Source organism: Sapajus apella, unplaced genomic scaffold, assembly GCF_009761245.1.
Source record: "Sapajus apella isolate SASKATOON/1434 unplaced genomic scaffold, GSC_monkey_1.0 scaffold1, whole genome shotgun sequence".
NCBI lineage: Eukaryota > Metazoa > Chordata > Mammalia > Primates > Cebidae > Sapajus > Sapajus apella.
In genome coordinates, this window is record NW_022436941.1 from 29,942,521 (window position 1) to 29,962,741 (window position 20,221).

The 20,221-nt window shown below is 34.7% G+C and overlaps 1 protein-coding gene and 1 pseudogene across 2 annotated transcripts in view; one reads left to right on the forward strand and one right to left on the reverse strand.

Annotated features, from left to right (window-relative positions):
• The window catches only part of TMEM232 (transmembrane protein 232), a 195,047-nt gene that overhangs the window by 46,826 nt on the left and 128,000 nt on the right, over positions 1-20,221 (forward strand). The gene's annotated exons all lie outside the window — the stretch shown is intronic.
• Positions 7,457-10,616, reverse strand: LOC116549276 (annotated as a pseudogene). The gene has a single exon (XR_004267786.1). The product of XR_004267786.1 is annotated as a cell division cycle-associated protein 2 pseudogene (transcript).

Here is a 20,221-nt window from a genome sequence, read left to right on the forward strand (position 1 = left end):
ATTTTCAGTCTACCAGATAGTTATAGATATAATGCTAAAATGTAGGTTAGATTCTTCATTTAAACAAATTTCAAAAGCCCTAGGTCTAATAAGTGCAATTGCTTTCTTTGCTACAAAAATTCTCAGCTTTTTGTTTGTTTCCTTATTTATTTATTTATTTAGAGACAAGGATACCCAGGCTGGAGTTCAGTGGTGTGATTATAGCTTACTATACCTTGAACTCCTGGGTTCAGGTGATCTTCCTGCCTCAGCCTTCTGATTAGCTGGCACCCAGGCATGTACCATTATGCCTGGCTAATTAAAAAAAAATTTGTGTGTGTAGAGCTAGGGTTTTGCTTTTACGTCCAGGCTGATGCTGAATCCTGGCCTCAAGTGATTGGCCCTCCTTTTCCTCCCAAAGTGTTGGAATGACAGGCATGAACCTCTGTGCCTGGCTCAGTTTTAAAATATGCTCATGTGTAGTGTAAATCTACATTAGGGGGGCTGATACAGTTTGGCTCTATGTCCCCATTCAAGCATCATCTTGAATTGTAATCCCCATGTGTCAAATGAGGGACTTGGTAGGAGGTGATTGGATCATGGGGATGGATTCCCCCTTGCTGTTCTCATGAAAGTGAGTGAGTTAGTTCTCATGAGATCTGGTTGTTTTATGTGTCTGGTACTTCCTCCTTCTCAGACTCTCCTGCCACCATGTAAGAGGTGCCTTGCTTCCCCTTCCACCTCTGCCATGATTGTAAATTTCCTGAGGCCTCCCCAGCCAGGTGGAACTGTGAGTCAGTTAAACCTCTTTTGTTTATATAAATTACCCAGTCTCAAGTGCTATCTTTATAGCAGTTTGAGAACAAACTAATACAGAGACAGAGCTGGCCTTGCCAGTACTACCTATATAGCTCTTTTCACCAGAATGAACTCATGGAACACATTTTAAGGAATATTAATTTCTGTTCAATGTCCATAATTTTTGTTAGGAAAAATAACTTACTAGATGAAAATGTGTCGTTGCTAGATCAATATTTCTTGATAATTAAAAAATTTTGTATGATTTTTAAATTTTTAAGAAATTGCTAAAAGCTTAGAAAAGTGTAGTGATATACACACATAGAATTTAAGATGTTGGCATATTGTTATGGGCTGAATGTGTGTGTCCCCCCAAAATTCATATGTTGAGGTCCCAACCTCAATGTGCATTATGGCTACCACAATTCATAAAGAATAGTGTGTAATCTCTTATGTTATTCACAGCAAACCAGATAGTAACAGATATTATGCTAAAAAGAAATGGGTTAGGTTTTTCGTTTAAACAAATTTGAAAAGCCCTGCAGTTAACAAAGTGAAATTGTAACCCAAAGTGATGGTGGTAGGAAGTATGGCCTTTGGGAGGTAATTGGGCATAGATGAGGTCATGATGGTAGAGCTCTCATGATGAGATTAGTGTCCTTACAAGAAGAAGAAGAGCTACTAGCACTTATTCTCTCCTCTGTGTGAGGATGCAGCAAGAAGGCAGCTGTATTAAGCCAAAAACACAGCCTTCACCAATACCAGTCCATGCTGGCACCCTATCTTTGGATTTCCTAGCTTCTGGAACAAGGAGAAATAAAATGTTTAAGTCACCCAGTTTATACTGTTTTGTTATAGAAGCCTCAGTACCCTGAGACACATATTATTATGTTTGTTTCAAATAATTTTCTTGATTAAAGAGTACTTCAAGAGATACAATTTCAGCTGTTTAAACATATATGCTTTTAACTATAGTAATTGTGGCATATATCATTCCAGTTCATTTTTCTACTTTAATATACATGAATATGAAATTGTATTTTTTCACATTTATTAATGTAATTCTACATAATACATTTATTTATGACTTGGCTTTTTAAAAAAAGCAATGCTATGTTTTAACTTTAATCCATATTGATAATTATATATTTTCTTTATTCATTTTAATTGCTGAACATTCTAATATAATGTATTTTCTTTATTTACTTTATTGTTTTCCATATTTTTGACAATAAAATCAATGCCATAGTGAAAATCATTGCACATTTGTCCTCGTGTATCTGTGCAAGTATTTATTTTTTATTTTGATATTTTTATTTTTAGAGATAGGGTCTGACTCTTCTGTCTTCCAGGCTGGAGTGCAGTGATGTAACCCTAGCTCACTACAGTCTTGAATTCCTGGTCTCAAGAGAGCCTCCTGCTTCAGCCGCTGGAGTAGATGGAATCACAGTAACATGTCACCATACCTGGATAATTTTAAAAAATATTTTTGTAGAGATGAATTTTGCTTCATTGCTGAGGCTGCTTTTAAACTCCTGACTTCAAATGGCTCTCCCACCTTGGCCACCCTAAGTGCCGGGGTAATAGACATGAGCTGTTGTACCCGGCCAAGTATAATTTTTGATTTATTATTTTTCAAAATTTACTTGATGCTTTCTATGGTTCTCCAAAGTATCTCAATCTATATATGTATACACACACACACACACACACACACACACACACACCCCTTCACCAACACCTAACAGATCAATTTGGGTAGACTTAACATTTTTATCATAACCATATTATAATTAAGAAACATGATATATCTCTCCATATATTTAGTTACTTATAAAATTTTCTTAATATGGTTTTAGTGTTTTTTTCATATGGGTATTGTCTTAGATTTCTTAATTTTTGCTAATATAATAGGTCAAATGTGACATTTGTCTCAAAACTAATTTTTCAAGATCCCTAATAACTATGAGGTTAAACATTTTTTATGTTTGTTGCTATTAGAGTTGCTTATATGTGTTGCCTTATTAACATGTTGGTTTTACTAAATATTTATTATAAATTCTCCCAAGGTGTGACTTATCCTTTGACTTTGTTTTTGTTATGCCTTCAATTACATGGTAGTCTTAAAAATGGTACAGTTATTAAGTTTTTAAGATTCATTAAGGTTGTTGAGTTTAGCTATATTATTTTTACTGCTTATTTATTCATTTCACTGGTATATTTTATTAACATACTGCAAATTATCCATTAATTCTGTTATTTTGGATATTTCAATTATTTTCGGTTTATGGCTATTATGAACAATGTTTCATACATTCCTGTGGGCATCATGGCATACATCTTAATGTACAAACTTTTGAGTGGAATTGCTGGGTCAGAGGATATGTATATAAAATTTAGTGACCAGAAATTACTAATTTTTATAAAGTCAAATATGTTAATATTTTATGATTAGCCTTCTTTTTTATATTTCGGTTAAAAAACCTTTCCCAACCACCAGATCATGTAGATAGCCTTGTATATTATTTTCTAAATACCTTATTTTCTCTTTCATGTCTATAATTTATGTGGAAATTTTTGTGAATAATATTAAGCACAAGTATCATTTTCTTTTTAAAATGTGCATACTCAATTATCAATACCACATGTGGAAAAAAATTATTGTATAACTCAAGCATTCACATGTAATTGATATACTTATCTTCTCTATATGCTGCTTCACTGGCCCATTTGTCTATTTCCACACCAACACCACACTGCCTTAATTACTATGGTTTAGTAATAACATTTAATAGTCAGTTTGATAGATTTTTCCAAACTTGTTTTTCTTCAGTGGTATCTTGCATATTAATTTTGAAACCAGCTTGTCATATTTTGTTTTCAAAAACTTGCAGGGAGTTTTTAATTGGATTTTTCAGAATCTATAAGTCATTTTGGGGAGACAAGATCTTTATCACAATCATATTCTAATTTACAAACATGGTATATCTCTCCATTTATTTAGTTATTTATAAAATTTTCTCAATACAGTTTTGGTGCTTTTTTCATGTGGGTATTGTCCATCATTCTCATAGCAGTATTGTCAACAGAGGCATTGTTAGATTTATTTCTATGTATTTACTATTTTTGATGCCATTTATGAATTATATGCATATATAGATTTCTAAAATTTGTATTTTCTAACTTTTACCAGAAAAAAGTACATTTTTACTCATTGATTTTACATACACGAATATGACTAAATTTCCTTATTAATTCTGAATATCTTCATCTCAATCTTGTTTTAAAAGGAATATTCTAAGCATTTGACTGACAAGGACTATGAACCAGAATATATAAAGAACTCAAACATCCTAATAACAAAATCCCAAATAATCTAATTGAAATATGGGCAAAAGATCTGAATAGATATTTCTCAAACAAAGATATAAAATGACCAATAGATATATGAAAAAATTCTCAACATCACCAATCATCAGAGAAATGTAAAGTAAAACAACAATGGTGCATTATGTCACCCCAGCTAAACTTTTGTTAGGGAGACAGTAATGGATGCCGGTGAGGATGTAGAGAAAGGGGGATGCTCCTACAGAGTTGGTGGGAATGTAACTTAGCATAGCCATTATGGAAAACAGTATGGAGGTTCCTCAGGAAACCAAAAATAGAATTGTCATTTGATCCCATAATCTCACTGTCGGGTATGTGTCCAAAAGAAGGGAAATCAGCATATTAAAGAGATATCTGGGCCAGAGGTGGTGGCTTGCTGGGCACCTATTATCGCAACACTTTGGGAGGTTAAGGTGGGTAGATTTCTTGGCCCAGAAGTTTGAGACCAGCCTAGGTAACATGGTGAAACCTGCCTCTACAAAAAATACAAAAATTAGCCAGGCATGATGGTGTGCATCTGTAGTCCCAGCTACCTGAAAAGGCAGAAGTTTCAGTGAGCAAAGATTGCACCACTGCATTCCAGCCTGGGCCACAGAGCAAGACACAGCCTCAAAAAAAGAAACAATAAAAGAGATGCCTGTTCTCTCATATTCATTGTAGCATTATACACAATGGCTAAGATATAGAATCAATCTAAGTGTCCATGCATGATAAATTGATAAAGAAAATGTGATATATATGCCCAATGGAATATTATTAAACCATAAAAGAATAAAATCCTGTCACTTGCAACAACATAGGTAGACCTAGAAGACATTATGTTAAGTAAAATAATTCAGGCACAGGAAACAAATACCCCTGTTGTCACTCATATGTGGATACCAAAATAAATTGATCTCATAAAGGTAAAGAGTAGAATGATGGTTTCCAGAAGCTGGGAAGGGTAAAGGGTTGGGGAAGAAGAGAGGTTGGTTAATGGGGACAACATACAGTTAGACAGAAGGAATAAGAGCTAGTGTTTAAGAGCACAATAGGGTGACTATACTTAACAAAAATTTATTGTCTATTTCAAAATTACTAAAAGAGTGGTATTGCAATCTTCCTAACACAAATAAATGATAAATGCTTGAGATGATGGATATTTCAATTACCCTGGCTTGATAATTAAATATTGTATGCTTGTCTCAAAATATCACAAGTATCCCATGAATATGTACAACTATGTTTCCACAATCATTAAAAATAAAAAATAATAATGCAAAAAGTAAATCTAAGCATGCTTGTTTTTGGAAAAGTATAACTTTTTTTGTCAAACTTTATCTGGTATTCTACCTCATGTGTTTTTTAATTTACCTCCACTAGACTTTATTATCATTTTAAATAGTCAGTGTTTCTTTTTATTTCATTTCCTGTTTACCACTTTCATTGCTTTTTAGCTTTTCTTTCTTCTTAGGCTTTATTTCTGGATTTGTTTCGCATTTGCCTGCTGTAAGATTTTTTGAATTTTCCTTACTGACATTTTTGTTGTTGACAACAAACAAATTTTGTTGTTTTTGTCAACAACAAAAATCTCAGGTTTTGTTTGTCTGAATATATCTTTTTTCTTATTATTGAAAAATGTTTAAACCTAAACATAAAAATATCTTTGCCAAATTATTACTTTTATTCTTTTTTCCTCTAGAACATTGTTGGTATCACTTCACTGTCTTACAATTTCCATTATTGCTGTTGAGAAGTTAGCTGAAATTTTAATGTCATTTCTTTGAGATTATTTTGGCTTCCTTCCCCCAGACCTGGCAATTTTAAGTTTCTTACTGTCTTCTGTTTTCTTAAGTTTTACTGTGATGTGTCAGAATATAATTTTAAAACTTGTCTTACATAGATTTGATGGAACTTTTTGAATCTGTGAATATATGTTTCTTTCATCATTCCTGAAAAATTATTGGGTATTATTTATACAGATATTGCCGTGACAACCCATTTTTTTTCTTTCTCTTTTTCTCAGACTGTTGATTAAATGTGTATGAGATCATCTCATTTAGTCCGTTACATCTTTTACTCTTTCTTCCGCCTTTTCCAATTTTTTCTCTTTCTACTGCATTTTGAAATTTTTTTTCTAATCTGTGATTTGTCTTTCATGTGACTAATTTTCCCATTCTGAAATCTATCCATTGAATTACAAAATTATATCTTAGTTTTAGTAATTTATTTAGTTTTCTTCAAATCTGTTATGTAAACTTAACATTTCTGATTCCCTGAAGATCTTTTTAAGCATGTGGTGGGATGAGCATGATAATTTTATAATTTGTGTCTGTTTCAGTGACTGGAGTCTTAGTAGGTTTGTTGTTTCTGCTTGTTCTCATTTCTCCATATTTTTCCTTGTATCTTGTGGTTACTCACTTTTTCTTGGATGGAAAATATTTCTGCATGTGTTTTGAAAACTAGGAGAAATGCGTCCTCCTCCAGAGAATCTTTGCATTCTCTTCTCTGCCAGTCACCTGTAAATGTACCAGTGTGGGACAACTGAAACTTAATTCACTGCCTGAGTTTTCTTGGCCAACAATCAGTTTGTCTAGAGTGTAAATCTGGGTTGGGACCAATATTCTCAGCAACAGTTCTTTTTTCTTTTCCATTCTTATTCTTTTTCTACTAGACACCAAGGTAGCCTTCTATGTGGCTTCCTGAGGTTAGGAAGAGGGGATCTTGTAAGACATTTTATACTTTGTACAGATAATCCTACAGGAAACTACACTACAATTATTGTTGTTATTAATTTATCCGTTGGCACCTACTTTGGTCACTCAGACTTGACTGCTTTCCCTGACACCTGTATCTCTACTTGAACTAGCTGATTTATGGCGTTCTCTGGCAAAAATGTATATTGTGGGAAGAAAATAAGCATGTGTGTGGTTCTATTCCATTTTCTTTTTTGAGGTATTGTTGCCCTTACATTTCCAGTGAGCTATTTCACAAGAAGGGATGTCCTTGCTTTCTTCAAACCTTTCTTTGTGGCTTCAGTGAAAGATTAACCTATTGTCAAAAATAAATTCATATGCATGGTTGTAAGAGGAATCTATTAGACTCATTTACTTTTACTTTCATTGGCTAATGGGAGAAAGACAAAGATAAACTTTGAAGCCAAAGAATGAAGGCAGTTTGTCCATCTTTGGTAGTTAAATACATCAGTTTGGGTACTGTTGCCTATGCCTACTAATTAACCCTCTTAGGATTAATAATTACATTTCACAAGAGAGGATGTTACGCTTTAGAAGTTAAGTTGTTTCTTTCTTTCTTTTTTTTTTTTTTTTGGTTCAACTCAAATGAGTTTATTTATTAGGAACTTTTGAAACACCGAGGTTGAACAGAGGATGGGAACTAGACAGATCATTTCAGCATAGATGGTTACTTCCCCTCTTGCCACAGGCTCTGCAGGAAATGTCAGTTATTGCTTTCTTTCTCCGCTATGCTCAATCCTTTCCAAGGCAGTCAGAGAGCTCTCTCCCTTCCCATTGAGAGAGGATCTTCTCCAGTAGCCTTCGGACTGGGAAGCGGCTTTAGTATTTGCAAATGTAGACACACAGAAGCTCTTCCTCCTCTTACCAGGTTCATCAGAAAACCAGCAGCAGGGCCCTGGCTGTTTTCTTGATCTGAGATGGGAGTTGCCATCCCTGGTTTTGTCTGGAGGACAGTTTCTTTTCTGGGAGACATACTATCAAAGTCACTGCTGTCAAAAGTACATATTGTTCTTTTGGCTTTGTGGGAATTGGGAGGAAGTGGAAGTGAAATCCACAAAGCCCTTCATTTTCCAAATCTTTCTGTAGCCTCATGCTACGGCACACTGTGATTTCACTATTCCTCCTCTGAAAGGTTTGTTCAATGGTGTCAGACAAATCTTTACATAGTTCAGAATTTTCTAAACTAATTTTTAAAGAGCTGTTCACACTGTAGGAGGGTGTGTGATTTTCGTTTTTTCCAAATGTAAACTTTGACCATCAGAATAATACATGGAGTGTCTTCTATGTTTCCTGTCTCTGCAACTCATAACACTGTTACTTTCCATGCGTATTCTTCCCAAATCCTCACTTTGGCTTTTAGATTCTTTCATATTTTCAATTAAGAATCTCTTAAACAATGACAGTCTTTTTGTGAGTTAGGCATTAAATGACTGCATTACAGTTTTCCTTCTGTAGCTACTAAGAAGTCATCTTGTCTTTCACACTTTATGTTTAGATCTGGTGAAATTTTAAAGATTTGACAAAGGTTTTCTGCATTTTGAACAGCAGCAGCAAATTCTTGACCCTGCTGCAGGATCAGAGCAGGTTTGGGACTCTAATGCCACATGTTCTTATGCTACAGAAGCACAAGAAACAGGACTCTCAGTTCCAGCTTCAGGTTCATTTTCACTTTCCGACTTATTTTTTGCTTTTGGAGTATTTTTATTGTCATCGATGTTCATCATATTTGTATTTGGATCATCATCAGAAGTAGCATTACCAAGCGATGAGGAACTTTTTATATATGAGGAGAATTCAGACACATTATATATACCAAAGCCTTGATGCATATGCAAATCTGGATCCCGAGGCAAAAGATCCTTTCTTTTCACTGTATTTTTAAGAGCCTTCACTTCTTCCAGTTTGCCATTTGATTTGAAATAACCTGAACCCAGTTTTTGGATGCTTGGAACTGAAGGTGTCATCTCAGAGACTTCAGGCAGCTTAGAAATAGGACTGAAGAGGGGCTTCTTAGAAGGAAAGTCTCTTCCCCGATATAAAAACTTCTGAACACTTTTCTTTCCCTTTCCTTTCTTCTTTCTGCAACTTTTTAAAACCTGATTCTTAGGAATTGCTCTCTTTGTACACTTTGTTTCTTGAGACTTCCTCCTATTAACTTTTTTTCTTTACAAGGCTGAACTTCTGTATTTAGTAAGTTGCAAACACTCTCTTCTACAAAACTGACCAACTGATTTCTTCTGTTAGACAATATTTTCTCATGGTTATTTGAAGAACTAAAGGTATTAGTGCCTGAACGAGCCTCAGAGATTGATGCCTTATTAGGAGTACTCAGAACAGCAGATGATACTTGAAGTGGGTGTGTGTTTTCAAGATTCTCTCCTTTGTTGTCAAAATCTGGCTGAGGTAATGGCTCAGGAACTGGTGACTGCTCAAGCAGCAGGGAGCTGAGACCACTGAAGTCCTTGTTACAAACATGTTCCTCCTTTACACAATGGAGTATTTGCTGGCAAAGATTCATCAAACACTCCCAGGCTTAACTTCTCTTCAAAAGTAACTCTCTTCCTCTTCCTCATATTTAGGAAGGCCAATGCTTCCAACTTTTCTTCATCTCCCACTTCTCTATCTTTGCAACAGTTTGCGAGATTTGAGATTATGCTCAGGTGAGTCCCATCATCATCATCACAGGGGGTGTTACAGTGTTCCTATATGCTCTCTAGACACATTTTAACAGAGGGTTTCTTCAGAACAGAGAGAAGTACAAAGGTCTCAGGGGAGGGAAGGTCCTTCCTGCACACTGGAGTAGCTGATGCCTTGACATTAGGAACTGTGTCTGAGCTCACTTCTGCTGTGAACGTGTCAGGGGAAATGGCATCACTTGATCCTTATGCAGTCAGCAATCTTGAGTGCATTTGAAGTCTCTGTGAGCTCTGAAAGGGGAAAACTTTTCAACTAAAAATCCAGACTGTGTTGAACCAGGTTTAGACGATTTCTCAGAAAGATCTGCAGAAGTTTCAACGGCACATCTTCTGTCAGTATCATCATTGAATATCTGGAGATCAATTGCTTTTCCTTCAGCATCCATTAGATTTTCATCAAAGTCCCTCTGATAGGATATTCTCTGATGTTTGGAGGACAACACTGCAGGGAACCAACACTGCTGGCATGCACTAAGACCTGCCTTTCTGGTCAGTCTGTCGCCTCAGACACCCTTCCTGCCTGTGAGAATTCTGGATAGCCGGTCATTTTCTCGTTTTCCCTTATGGAGTGAAAAGCTGACTAGAAGGTGGATATTCGTTCTCTTAAAGCGTTAACATTTCGATAGAGTGCAAGGCTGCCCGAGGAAGGAGAATCTTGTGCCAAAGATTTCCTACCATTCTTTATATTTTGCTGCTGCACGATGAAACGAATCAGATGGTTTGTTTCAGGAGAGACCCGCACCCCAACTGCAGAACGTCGTCTGAAATTTTTAAGGGAGGATGATGACTTTCCTGCAGAATTCCTACAAAGCTTTCGGGTGTAATTCCCAATTGCTCTGCAGTAACTGTGGAAAAGTTCAAAGGCGATTTAAAAGTATCTGGTATGCAAGAATTACGGGTAATTTGGCATGCTTCTAAGGAGTTAATTTTCCCAGTTCCCAAAATGAAAGAGGTGTTTCCAGCATTATTCGTTGCAGACCCCTTGGTTCCAGGGGGCCTTGTCTTTTGAATTGGTATCCATGGGGAGAGTCTCGCAGAGTCAGAAGTTTCATTGTTTCTAAGTGGGCTTCTTACAGACAACCTTGAAAAGATGATGACTGTTGGCTGGGCACAGTGGCTTACACCTGTAATCCCAGCACTTTGGGAGGCTGAAGCTGGCAGATCACCAGAGGTCGGCAGTTTGATACCCACCTGACCAACATGGAGAAACCCTGTCTCTACTAAAAATACAAAATTAGCTGAGCATGGTGGCTGCATGCCTGTAATCCCAGCTACTTGGGAGGCTGAGGCAGGAGAATCGCATGAACTCAGGAGACAGAAGTTGCAGTAAGCCGAGATCATGCCATTGCACTCCACCCTGGGCAACAAGAGTGAAACTCTATCTGGAAAAAAAAAAAAAAAATCATGACTGTTACCAAATGCAGAATAGAATGTTTTCAAGTATAAGAGCAATCATTTAGAAAAAGAAGTAGGCTTTTATTCTTGAAAATATTTTCAGCCTTCAATTTTCTTCTAAATGGCTCTCTCCTCAAAATTCAGTGGGTGTCAGCAGTCTTCTCTTTATTCTCTTTAGGGTTTTCTTTACTGGTAACTACTAAGAAGGAGGACTTGCATTTCCAAAGCTTAAGATAATATTCCATTTGCTAAGATTGAACAAACTAAAATCTAAAGAAACACAAAGACAATAAAAGAACATATCAAACCATAGATATTTTTTGAAATGAAATGAGGATTGTATTTCTGGTTTCATACCATAAAACCTTTGTATATCTATAATGTGATGATGCTGTAATCAATCACATAGGTATCAGGATGACAGGATATTTCCAGTGTCTGACTTCAAAAGCCCAGACCCCAAATCAGTGAGTCAGAAATGACAAATTCAGGGGCAGTATTCATAGACTAAATTTCTGCAGATCTTCATATAACCTACTCTTTATTTATGCCCTTCTGATTAATAAATCTGTCCCTGAATTCCTCAAACATTCAAATGTAATATACACACCAAAAGGAGCCAGACCTTCCTTTCATTCTGCTGGTACTTCTGGTCTTTAGAAGAAGCCATATTAATTGTTATTTGAAATTTCTATATCAATTCCATTTTTTTTACCTTCTCTTAGTACCAAATGTATCAAAAAAGTAGTCAATATTTAATATTTTCATTTCTTTTTTTAAGCTGGATATTGATTAGCACCCTAAAATCTGGATTCTGTTTTTCTCTAGTGAAACTGCTGTCTTAAAGATCTTCACAGCTTTAAACATTTTATTATTTCTTTGTGGTGATAACATTCAAAATCTTTTCTTCTGGTTGTCTTAAAATATTCAATACATTGTTATTTACTGTAGTCACTCTACTCTGTAATAGAGCACTAAAACATATTCTTCTTAACTGTAACTTTGTTAAGTTACCTCTCCTGGTTCCCCCCACCCTCCACCCTCCCCAGACTCCAGTAACAGCAATTCTACTCTCTAATTCTATGAAATTAACTTTTTAATATTCCACATATGAATGAGATCATGTAGTGTTTATCTTTCTGTGCTTTAACATAGTGTTATTCAGGTTCAAGTTCATCTATGTTACTGCAAATAACAGGATTTCATTCTGTTTTATGGCTTTATAGTATTCTACTACACACACTCACATACACACAGTTATCTATCCATTCATCATTAGATGGGCATATAGGTTGATTCTATATCTTGGCTACCGTGAATACTGCTGCAATAAACATGGGTATGTAGATGTCTCTTCCACATACTGATTTCAGTTTCTTTGGATATATACCTAGTAATGGGATTGCTAGATTATATGGCGATTCTATTTTTAGTTTTTGAGAAACCTCCATAGTGGAGGTCATTATGGCTGTACTAACTTAACATTCCCACCAACAATGTATGAGTTCTTTTTTCTCCTCACCATTTGTTACTTTCGATAATAGCCGTCCTAGCTGGGATGAGGTGGCTTTCAATGTTGTCACCACAAAGAAAAGATAAATATTGAAAGTGATAGTTGTGGCAATTACCCCAATTTTATCATTAGGCTATGTACACATTCACTGAAACATCACATTTTATCCAATTATTAGGATTAGATTATAAATAAAAAATTGAATTTTAAAAAGTCACTGAATTTTAAAATATTAACTCTAATGATCTTCTTTTTGTATTTAGTCTTGATGTTTCTGTGGATGTACATTTTCCATTATTGTCTTTATCTTTAATGCATTCTTTGATATCTCAGTCTAGGATGCCAGTTTGTATGAAACAGACATACATTCAAACTAACTCAAGCAAAAAAATAATTAACATAGAGATATAAGGCTGTGTTATGGAACTTTAGAGCAGAAGGTATAGCTAGGCCATTTTATTTCATTCAGTACTCTTAACATATGTGGAGATAAATGGCCAGCTTGGCAGATACAGTCTACATGTATGCTATAATAAACTTGAAAACGACAACTCTAGACTTAACATCAGTAAATCATTCAGCAAACCTTGACTGGGGGCTACAATGGTGAACATGCAGCTTTCTGAAATTGGAGGTGCTTTGTTTGTTGTCTTGAAAAATCTGTCAGCAAAAGCCACAGGTTTTTACACTACATGACCTTTCAGTTCTAACCTCAACCATTTAAAGTATCATTTTATTTAAAATCCTTAGAAAGAGTACTGAATTTGTCTAGCTGCCATCAGATGTCTACTGTGACAAAATCATCAATGGCCAGGGGGCATGAGGTTATATGGCACTTATATAGAACTTAGGGACTTTCAATAATAAACAATTTTCAGAGAAGGAATTTGCATCCCATGTTATATATATATATATATATATATATATATATATATATCTGAATTCCATTGTAGTTCTTTCCTGAACCTCCTGTCATATTTACTGTTTCTTCTTTCCCTGTTGCCTCTTAACTCTGGGATTTATCAAACAAGAACTTTCCTTTGATTATTTTGTTTTTCCTTAATTCTCTTCCTCTTAAAATCTTAAGGCTTTGATTATCACTGACATGTAGGTGAATATGAAATCTTTATTTCCAGATCTTATCCAGTTCCTAATGCTTGACTCACAAGTCCTTTTGGATTATAAACTTTTCCACCTGGATGTCTCATAGGTAAATCATCCTCACGATGTCCTGAATGGCACAGATCATCTGCTCAGATTCCTTTCATCTAGTACCCTTGATGTCATCTTCCTGCTTCCAGTCATGTGGGCCAAAAACATTCAGCTTATCTGTATGTTTGGCATCATGATTTCTCATATCCCATTATTCATCAAGCCCTATTGATTTAGCTAGACCAATTTTAACTTGATTTAGCTTGACCTCCCCCTAATCTCTAAATTCTGGGTGATCATGTGCCCAGGAAAAAGCAGAGAAAGAACTTCGAAAGGACAACTGCTATTCTGTCCTTTCCAGTTCCTGCCTGTGCTTCAAGGCTCACATGATATTTCCACAAAGAAGCTTTTTCTGAATCTAACCAAAAAGAGTAATGCTTACAACTAACAGTTTTCCAGCACTGAATATATGCCAGGAACTAGGCTGTGTGGCTTGATTTGATGCCTTCCAAAATTCTGCAAGATCTTTTCACTATTTCTACAGATGGAAAATTATAACTCCCACAGATTAAGTGATTCAGCAAAGATTACAGGACTTGGAAGAGCTGGAATCATGATCTCTACTTCTAAACTCCCACAGAATTTTATTTCTTTTTTAAAGAACATCTCCTTATGTTGTATCACTGTGAGGTGTATCACTGTGAGGTGCCTCACTTCCCTCCCATAATGGCAACTTCCTGAGGCCAGGGCTGATTTCTCTTCTAGCAGTCATGATATCTAGCAAAGTATTTTGTATGTAGGTGACTTTCATTAAATATTCATTGGATAAATGACTTGTCAGCTAAAAAGTTCTGAATTCACAAATAACGTAAATACAGTCAGTTTGGATGGAGTGTCTATTTAACCAGGAGACTTTAGTATAAATATTTTATAAATAAAATTAGAATGATTATCTTTATTTACTGCCTGTTCCACAGGATTGTGCTTACATATTCTTAGTGAAATCCTTTGATATTTCAGAGAAATTGGAATGTGTGAAGCTGAAGTCTTTTTTTTTTTTTTAAATGCATGTATTTTTTAAACTTTTCTTTTACTTCTTGCCATGTGTTATATATGTCACTAAATAAGTGTTTTTTTTTTTTTGCAATAATATCTGTTGTGATGGGCAGGAACTGGTTAAAAATAGCTATATTTATTTCTTACTAAATATTTATTAACAAGATCTGTAGGAGACCAATTAAAGGACTCAGGATCTATATAGAAAGTCAAACATAATTAGCTTTCTATGTTTTCAATGATGTGCTACAAGGCATAATCCATATTGAAAATGTTTGACAAAACTAAAATTATTATAAAATGTAGTTTGAGCACCGAAATTAAATTCGATATTATTTTCATCCTAAGCCTGTACTTTACTTGAGAAATAAAGTGGTATAACTATATTTTCCCTAAAGCCTATGAAAAAGCTGAAATAAACGATCTAATTTCAGAAAATATAATTTTAATTTGTATTTGAAACCTTGGATAGTGTGTGTGTGTGTGTGTGTGCGCGCGCGCGTGCGTGCTTGCGCGCACGCTTGTGTGTATTTGGGGATTGTCTGTGGTTGGTCATGAGGAAATCTAATTGAATCAAATTTACTATTATTTTAAAAGAAGAATTAATTGCATATTATTATACTATAAATCATTCTTAGGGATCTTAGAAAAATAGCTAAATGCAAAGACTTTGAGTCAGTCAGTTTATTTCAAATTTGGCTCAGTTTACTTTTAAGATATACCTTGGTGTGATATTTAACCTCTCTCAGCCTCCTATTTCTTCTTGTAAAACAAAAAAAGTACATTTTATACATTTTAAGCAGTATATATAAAGCAAACATCAGATGTTAATTAAACAAATTGTATATACAACAGTAAAAAGAAACTTAAGCAACTAATGTTACATCAAGGAATATAAGGCAGGTACATTCATATCAAATTATGGTACAGATTTTTATAGGATTTAGAGTTAGACTTGAGTTGAGTTTCTGGCCCCTTGTAATTATGTGATCTGAAGCATAGTTTCTTCACCTCCACCACCTGCCCCTACCCCGGCAACCAAGTCAACATGCTCTAATTCTTGTCATTCTGTCACACACTCCTGCTGGTGCCCCTGTTCCTGCTCTTACCCACTTGTTCTCAGAACAGCAGCCTGAGTGATCTTTTAAGAATGTTAGTAAAATTGTGTCATGCTCCAGTTTTAATCCTGTAATATCTTTTCATTACATTCAGAGTAAAATACAAACTCTACCCCATGGTTAAGAGAGAACTAGTCCCCAGCCCCCTCTTTGATCTCATTAATCTCTTTTCTTTTTTTCTTCCCTCCCTCCTCCCCTTCCCTCCCTCTGTCCTATTCCTCCCTCCCTCCCTCCTTCCCTCCCTTCCTTCTTCCTTCCCTCCCTCCCTCCTTCCTTCCTTCCCTTCTTCCTCCTTCCCCTCTCTCTCTCTTCTTTTTCTAAGTCTCTTTTCTTTGTCTTTTGCTTTCTGCCTCTTTCCCATTTCAACTCAAATGTCTCTTCCTCAAGATGTTCCCTGACTGCCACATGCAAAGCCTTATCTTCCCTGATAGTCTCTTCCACATCACTTTAGTTAAATTTTCACAGCACGGATCACTTTCAGAAATCACCATGTTGATATATGGTGTCCTTGGTATATTCTCTCCCAAAACAGTATAAGACCCATGAGACAAGTGACTGCATATCAGGTTTTGATTCACTTCTGTTTTGTGTCCTCTTGCCTGGCAGAATGCTTGACTCACAGCAGAGACTCAATTAATATAGAATCAATCAATAAATTAGCAAATGACTGGAGTGAGTTCTATCTTGAAGTGATGCTTTTCATCACCTTCTATTTTATATTTGTCAACATATCTTTTTGTAAAACACATTCATTGTTTAGAACAGTTTTAGACACATAAGAAGATAGTACAGAGAGTTTCCATATACCCTGCACTGTTTCTCCTATTGCTAATATCCTACATTATTAGTATGGTACATTTGTCACAGTATTGAACCATATTAATACATTATTATTAAGGGCCATATTTTATTCATGTTTTTCTAATTTTTACCTAATTTCTTTTTTCTGTTCCAGGATCCCATGCAGGATACTACATGATATTTAGTTGTCATGCCTCCTTTGGCTCTTTTAGGCTGGGACAGTTTCTCAGACTTTGTTTTTAATGATCTTGACAATTTTGAAGAGTACTGGTCAGTTATTTTGTAGAATGTTCTTCTGTTGAAATTTTTCTGATGTATTTCTCATGATTATACTGGGATTTTAAATAAAAAGACAAAAAAAGCTTAATAAGAAAAAATGAACAATTATATAAAAATGCATACCACAGAATGGGCCTTATAAAAGTGAATGTAAGGCTCTTCATACTGTAAAAGATTCTCAGGAATGCTAGCAATTAGGGAAACACAAACTTTATACTACAAGGAAATACCTGCATCAATCACGTGCAATTATCAAAACAACTGAAATCATACTGTTCTGTTGAGGATGTGGAAAAATGGGAGTTGTCAGGCTTTACTAGTATATGAATGACTAGAATATTTTTGGAAAGTATTTTTTTAATCTACTACAATTAAAAGTATACACACTCTTGTAACTAAAAGTATAAACATTCTTGTATTTGTTTGCTGTGAAATGCTAATGCACATACAGAAGACTATAGGAACATAAATATAATGATTAATGAATTATTATAAAGTAAATATTTGTGTATTCACTAGGTGAAGAAATAATTTTCAGAAGCCTTTTTTGTAATCCTGTTTCAAATAAAGAAGTCCTAGTGCTGTCTTCAGCAACATATAAACCAATTAAAAATTTTTCTTTCCCTGCTAACTTTTTCTACTCTCCTAAATTTTCTTTTTCTTTACAGTTTTATACTTTATATAAATGTAATATCATAGTGTATATTCTTTTATGTCTGGATCAACTGTATGTTTGTAAGATCATCTATATTGTGCGTATAGCTGCTGTTTGTTTATTTTTATTTCCTTGCCATTTAATACTTATCTTTGGGTCTTCAAGCTCAACTAGACAGAGTAATATGGTTATTATAGACCACACTAGCCGCTGACCTCACTTAGCAGGATACTGCACGGGGAACAGCATGCCAGCACACCAGCAACTGTTTACCTTCTGAAAGAGTTCTCCACAGAACAGAAATGAGAGCTAGTCTTCTATAGCTACTCCAAATGACTGTGCATGAAAGAATATGAGACTTAGAAAGCTGAGTGTAATAGATACATAACTTGGAATCCTTTGTCCCAAAGTAGAATCAATTACTTTAAAAAGTAATTGGATTTATGCATTCCTGTAAAGAACATGTGCTTAGGGAAGCCCAAAGCGTCTCCTAATAAGGTATTTATAGTTTATTCACAATCCAGATGTAATGTGTCAATCAGGAGTCTTTATTTTATTTTATTTTATTTTTGCCATAAGCAGTGGTCCCAATAACACAGCTGCCATCCACTTTTGCTATAATTTTAGGGGAATGGAATTAGAAAAAAAACCCCAGCTCCAATTTATACATTATAAAAAGAAAGAGTATTTTGTTTCACCCTTTATTCACAGACATACTACATTTTTTGATCCACAAGATAGAATGTTGGTTTGATTCCATATTTTATCCCTTATGAAAAATGTTGCTGTGCCCAATTCTTATACATGTTCCCTGGTACATAGGACATATTTCTATTGTATATATATATATAAAATTGTGATATTGCTAAGTCAGTGGGTATGTCTGTCTTGAATCTTGGTAGAAAACACACAACTGTTTTCCAGTTGGTGGTTTTACCAATTTACACAACCACAAGCAGTTTGTGAGAATTTCTATTACTCCATATCCTCTTCAATTTCTAGTATTGCCATTTTTTGAAGTGTTAACCCTTCTGGTGAATGTGAAGTAGCATCTAATTTTGATTTTAATTTGGATTTCCCTATTTATTATGTTGATGATTGTTTCCATATTTATTGGCTACTTGGATTTCTTCCTTTGTGAATTACCTGTTTAAATCTCTTCTCCATGTTTCTATTTATTGGGAGTTCTTTATATATTCTATATGTGAGCCCTTTATCAATTACATGTTGAAAATATGTTCTACCGCTTAAAGTTTTGCCTTTTCATTCTCTTATACTTTCTAACTTATTTTTTGGAAGACACAGTCTTATAGGAAGAAAATAATTGTATGTATAAATGTATTTATAAGCAGAGGTGGTAACCAAAATATTTAACTATGGATATAGTGGAAGGGTTGATAAACCAGAATAGTGTGCCCCTGTTGAATATCAGGTCAGTGTATGAGGATATTTTTATAATTATTATTATTATTATTACTGCATTGGTTAGCACAACCAACATTTTATAGGAAGTATTGTGAAATGTCAATCAATAAGGAGTTATTGCATTTGCTGGAGTGTATCCATTTTCTGCATATTAAGATCAATTTAACTTTAGGTGGTGAATGTTGGAATCTGGAAGGATGAAATATCAAAAATATAATTCTGGGAAATTAAATAAATTCTTTAAATGATTATTTACATTTTAAAAGGGATATTTATTTGTGAAACACATAAAAACATGACAAAAAACTTCACTGGCTACTTTACACAATAAAATAAGTGATAATAACATACCTATTTTTGCAAACATAAAGAGGTATATTAATGACCATTGCACAGGTATAACGGTGATAAACAATAAACCACATTTATAAAGGATTGGACAAAAGGAAATGTGTAAGTATATATTACTATGGTTGGTAATTGTGTGCACCCAAATTTTTAACTGTGGTCATCTCATATACTTTGATGAACAACCTAAGTCTTGACAAGTTTGAGCACAAACTATGATGGGTCACTACCACATCCGCAGTTACCTAAAATAACTGAGATCTCGAGAAATTTTATGTTTTACAAATGCAGCTGTACAAAAAGGACATCACTTAATTTACTGAGGAAGTTTCAGCATTTTTTTGTACACATACAATGCTTGCACACAAAGGCAATATTGTGATAATGCACTTTTGTGTAGACAGATTTGCAAAAAATGTGTAAAACGAATTAGAACTCTCTGGAAGTCTTTATGTAACTTATAACTCCAGTATACCATAGTAAAATATTTTTTTTAAATGCTGCTAATTTAAAATAGTTGAAAAACAAAACAAAAAAAAAAAAAAAAAAAGAAGAAGAAACAAAACCTTTCACATCCCTGTTGGCCATCTGTATGTGTTCTTTTGGGAAATTTCAATTCAGATCCTTTGTACATTTTTAATCAGGTCACTTCTTTTTGGCTACTGATTTATTTCAGTTTCTTGCATATTTTGGATATTAGCACCTTCTCAGATACATGGTTTACAAGTATTTTTTCATCAATCCATAGATTGCTTGTTCACTCTGTTGTTTGTTTTTATACTATGCACAAAATTTTTAATTTGTTGCTCTTGTCTAGTTTTGCTTTTGTTACCTGTGCTTTGGGTTCATAGCCAAAAAATTATTGTGAAGACCAATGTTAAGAA